This window comes from Bos indicus, chromosome 1 (genome assembly GCF_029378745.1).
Source record: "Bos indicus isolate NIAB-ARS_2022 breed Sahiwal x Tharparkar chromosome 1, NIAB-ARS_B.indTharparkar_mat_pri_1.0, whole genome shotgun sequence".
In the NCBI taxonomy this organism is placed as follows: domain Eukaryota; kingdom Metazoa; phylum Chordata; class Mammalia; order Artiodactyla; family Bovidae; genus Bos; species Bos indicus.
Genome location: NC_091760.1, coordinates 18496834 through 18502846, shown reverse-complemented (window position 1 = coordinate 18502846; position 6013 = coordinate 18496834).

Genomic DNA, 6013 nt, shown 5'->3' with positions numbered 1-6013 from the left:
ATTTTTACTTCAATATAATCAACTACTTTGTTCAAATAAAAATTCTCAGTAAAATTTTGTATTTCATTAGTATACGTTTTTCAAAAATTTTACCAGAAATATTTTCAAAAGGCTAGTGATTTGTTAACAAAACAGTAACCTTCTTAATATGGTTTGTCAATTATGGCTGGAGATAAAAATAACATTTTGACCTATTTGCTACTACTGATATAATACCTTTGAGACTGTCAGCAGAAAAGAATCAAGTGCTCTGCATTCCCTAGAATTCAAGTCTGATAGAGTTCATGCATCTGTCCTCATCCTCTAGTGCTAAGGAAGTAATTACGAGTGTCCTAGCCAAATCCATAAATTATGATGTCGTGAGAAGTCTGATTTCCTTTGCTGTCCTCTTAAGTGAATGCAATCTCAGTGACAGTTGATATCCCCTAAACTGCTCTTGCAAACGGTTATTACATTTGAAATTTGAAGACTTAGAAGCAAGTTTTAGTCTCTGATGGGCTTTTGTCTTTGAGATGCCCTTCCCCTCATAATCCCAATGAAATGTCAACGTTGAATCTTTGGTTCACACTCATCAAAGTCGCAAAAATAATCATATATTTTAAAGCTCTACAACAGTGCACTTAAAAAAAAAAAAAAGACTGTTGGCACACACATACCATATGCATAAGCTACACATTTGTGTAGGTATATAGTACATAGATCAGTTTTAGAATGTTTTTTCACTCTCTCCTTCTGCTTATTTAGCTGTCCAATGTTGTATTTCTCTCTATTTACAGTTAATTATTCCTCATGATTCTTTTTCCTTCATATCTCTAAAAACCAAATTCAGATCAAAGACTGGAAAGTCAGTGGAAATAAATTTATGAGACAGCATAGTTTACTTAGAGGCATTATATCTTACAGGAATTAGGAAGTCAAATAGACTTGTGCTCAAAACCCAGTTTTAGTAGTCATTTGATAGGAGGGCTTATATTTTAAAATTTCAACCCATGTTAACTCATATATAATTTGCATAGTAAACAATGATTTCTTTTTTGTTTGTTTGTTTCTAGACAGACTAATATAAATATAAATAGCTACATGTTGAAGATCATTTGCAAGTGTTATTTACTGCCCCCCACCCCAATATAACCTGGTGGAAATATTTTCATAAAAAAAATCCTTTCCCTCTTTTTGAAGACAACTGTGTATTTCTCAGTAACGAGCACTGAACTCACTTGAACTCTTTACTCAAATTAAGTTTCAGTTCAGTTCAGTTCAGTTGTTCAGTTGTGTCCGACTCTTTGCAACCCCATGAACTGCACCATGCCAGGCCTCCCTGTCCATCACCAACTCCCGGATTCTACCCAAACCCATGTCCATTGAGTTGGTGATGACATCCAACTATCTCATCCTCTGTTGTCCCCTTCTCCTCCTGCCCTCAGTCTTTCCCAGTATCAGGGTCTTTTCAAATGAGTCAGCTCTTTGCATCAGGTGGCCAAAATATTGGAGTTTCAGCTTCAACATCAGTCCTTCCAATGAAAACCCAGGACTGATTTCCTTGAGGATGGACTGGTTGGATCTCCTTGCAGTCCAAGGGACTCTCAAGAGTCTTCTCCAACACCACAGTTCAAAAGCATCAATTCTTCGGCACTTAGCTTTCTTTATAGTCCAGCTCTCACATCCATGCATGACCACTGGAAAAACCATAGCCTTGACTAGACGGACCTTTGTTAGCAAAGTAATGTCTCTGCTTTTGAATATGCTATCTAGGTTGGTCATAACTTTCTTTCCAAGGAGTAAGCGTCTTTTAATTTCATGGCTGCAGTCACCATCTTCAGTGATTAATCATAAAATAATCTCCTGTTCTATTTAAGCTCAAATATTCACATTTGAAGTAAAATGTATAGAAATACTCAGTAATAAACACTCTCTTAATCAATGTTTCTCATCCTGTGATGACCAAAATGTCCAGATTCAATTTCTGTGTAAGGCAGATCTCCTGGAGAAGGAAATGGCAACCCATTCCAGTATTCTTGACTGGAAAATTCCATGCATATAGAAGCCTGGAGGGTTATAGTCCATATCGTGGCAAGAGTCAGACATGACTTATCAACTAAACCATCACCACCATAGTAAGAAAATGTATCATCCTTTGTAGGATGTACCATGGAAGTTCAGGATGGAGAACAGCAGTTTTCATTACTGTCCTTCCTTCTACTCTTCACATTTAAATCAATCAAAACTTGATCTCTATCTCCTTAATGTTTCCATATGAGTTCTCTGTACATCAATCTCAATAGTTGTCATTGCTCAGATCTTACCATTTATACATGCCTCAGCTAAAGAAAAGTTCCCTTTACATGTGTATCTGTATGTTTAAGCACTCTATTACTTTTGGTTGCTACAAGATGCTCAAGGCTGGTTACATATTGCTTTCCCCAGTCCAGGAGTCACTCATCTCTCCATGGAGCTCTGTTTCTTTGCTAGAATGGTGTTCAAAATCAAGACCTGAAGTTAGGTGTGCTCACTATACTGGGGTGTCATTGCTTCTAGGCCTCTCAGCTGACATCAAGCAAATTATATGTGTATATGAACCCATGTATATACATATACATAGACCATGTATATACATATACATATACTAGGGCTAACCAGGTGGCCCTAGTGGTAAAGAACCCACCTGCCAGTGCAGGAGACATAAGAGACTTACACTCGATCCCTGTCTCAGAAAAAGGAGAAGGGCATAGCAATCCACTCCAGTATTCTTGCTTGGAGAATCCCACTGGACAGAGGGGCCTGACAAGCTACAGTCCATAGGTTTACATAGAGTCAAACATGACTGAAATGACTTAACACAGCACAGCACACATATACATAAAACTCATGTGTCTGTATGTAACCAACCATCTGTACCTCCATTAAGTAAGAAAGTGGATAATGATATATCAGTTTCTGATTTATTGCTACAAAGTTTTCCTCTTCTTATCCCCTTGCTTATCTGTAATCTCCTACTCCTACTATGCTCCTACCATTCATCATCCATTTAACTAATCCACCTATTAAATTTCTCTATGAGTGATGTCTTTATTTATGCTGCTACAATAAAATACCATTAATTGGGTTACTTATAAACAACAGAAATTTATTTCTCACAGTTCTAGAGCCTAACACTTCCAAGATCAAGGTGACATCATCAAAAAGGCTGAGAATCTCTCAAACTTCTTTTTTATTAGGCACTAATTCCATTTTTGAAGGCTCCACGCTTATAATCTAGTCACCGCTCAAAGACCTCACTTGCTGTTACCATGATCTGGAGTGGGGTGAGGGTTAGAACTTCAACATATGAAGTTTGGGAGGGTACAAACATTCAGACCAAACTAATTGTCATCAGAATTGTGTGCAAAGATGAACTCGATAAAGGACAGAAATGGTATGGACTTAACAGAAGCAGAAGATATTAAGAAGAGATGGCAAGAATACACAGAAGAACTGTACAAAAAGATCTTCATGACCTAGATAATCACGATGGTGTGATCACTGGCCTAGAGCCAGACATCCTGGAATGTGAAGTCAAGTGGGCCTTAGAAAGCATCACTACAAACAAAGTAGTGGAGGTGATAGAATTCCAGTTGAGCTATTGCAAATCCTGAAAGATGATGCTGTGAAAGTGTGGCACTCAATATGCCAGCAAATTTGGAAAACTCAGCAGTGGCCACAGGACTGGAAAAGGTCAGCTCTCATTCCAATCCCAAAGAAAGGCAATGCCAAAGAAGGCTCAAACTACTGCACAATTGCACTCATCTCACACGCTAGTGAAGTAATGCTCAAAATTCTCCAAGCCAGGCTTCAGCAATATGTGAATCATGAACTTCCTGATGTTCAAGCTGCTTTTAGAAAAGGCAGAGGAACCAGAGATCAAATTGCCAACATCGGCTGGATCATGGAAAAAGCAAGAGAGTTCCAGAACAACATCTATTTCTGCTTTATTGACTATGCTAAAGCCTTTGACTGTGTGGATCACAATAAACTGTGGAACATTCTGAAAGAGATGGGAATACCAGACCACCTGATCTGCCTCTTGAGAAATTTGTATGCAGGTCAGGAAGCAACAGTTAGAACTGGACATGGAACAACACACTGGTTCCAAATAGGAAAAGGAGTACATCAAGGCTGTATATTGTCACCCTGTTTATTTAACTTATATGCAGAGTACATCATGAGAAATGCTAGGCTGGAAGAAACACAAACTGGAATCAAAATTGCCGGGAGAAATATCAATAACCTCAGATATGCAGATGACACCACCCTTACAACAGAAAGTGAAGAGGAACTAAAAAGCGTCTTGATGAAAGTGAAAGTGGAGAGTGAAAAAGTTGGCTTAAAGCTCAACATTCAGAAAACAAAGATCATGGCATCCGGTCCCACCACTTCATGGGAAATAGATGGGGAAACAGTGGAAACAGTGTCAGACTTTATTTTTCTGGGCTCCAAAATCACTACAGATGGTGACTGCAGCCATGAAATTAAAAGACGCTTACTCCTTGGAAGGAAAGTTATGACCAACCTAGATAGCTTATTCAAAAGCAGAGACATTACTTTGCCAACAAAGGTTCGTCTAGTCAAGGCTATGGTTTTTCCTGTGGTCATGTATGGATGTGAGAGTTGGACTGTGAAGAAGGCTGAGCACTGAAGAATTGATGCTTTTGAACTGTGGTGTTGGAGAAGACTCTTGAGAGTCCCTTGGACTGCAAGGAGATCCAACCAGTCCATTCTAAAGGAGATCAGCCCTGGGATTTCTTTGGAAGGAATGATGCTAAAGCTGAAACTCCAGTACTTTGGCCACCTCATGTGAAAAGTTGACTCACTGGAAAAGACTCTGAAGCTGGGAGGGATTGGGGGCAGGAGGAGAAGGGGACGGCAGAGGATGAGATGGCTGGATGGCATCACTGACTCGATGGACGTGAGTCTCAGTGAACTCCCGGAGTTGGTGATGGACAGGGAGGCCTGGAGTGCTGCGATTCATGAGGTCGCAAAGAGTCGGAGATGACTGAGTGACTGATCTGATCTGATCTGATGTCTATACAAAACAACTTTATCTAATTGAATGCAGTTTGTATATAGTTTCTTTAACTTTTTTTTTTTTCTTTTTTTTTTTTTTTATTCTTCCAATTTTATTTTATTTTTAAACTTTACATAATTGTATTAGTTTTGCCAAATATCAAAATGAATCCGCCACAGGTATACATGTAATCTTCTAGTTTTCTCTCATTTCGAAAGGTCAGTGAAATTGTTTCACATCCTGTAATACAGCCAATTATTTACACTTCTGCATTAGATTTTAGGTTTGCCTGACCTCCTAAATGATTTTTTTAAATTTGCATATTTAGGTTTATTCTTTTGTTCTATAAAGGTCTATACATTTTTTAAAAAGCATCATTTCATATTCCCATAATTATAGTACTAAACAGAATCCAAAAAAATTCCCATTTCTTATCTGCTCAGTGTTCCCTTCTGTCCACTATACTTTTGGCAACCTTTGATATTGAATGTCTCTAGAGTGTTGTCTTTTCCCAGAATATCATATAATTGGAATCACAATTTGTAGACTTTTCAGATTGGCCTCTTTCACTTAGCAATATGCATGTAAGAGTCATCCATACTTTTTATGATTTGATAGCTCAGTAGTTGTGTAGGCACACAACACATTTTGCTTATCTATTTACCTATTGAAATATATCTTTCTTTCAGTTTTTGGTGAATATTAATGAAGTGCTATAAATGTTCAAGCATAAATGTATTATAAAAATATTTTTTCTATTTGGTGAACACCTAGGAACACAATAAGGGGATTGTAATATGTTAAAATGTATCTCATGACCTAAAAATATGGTATTATTGGAATATAAATCAAACTATAAAATGTACATGAATCCATACTAATATATATAGGAGGAGGAAATGGCAACCCACTCCAGTATTCTTGCCTGGAAAATCCCACGGACAGAAGGCTACAGTCCATGGGGTCGCAAAG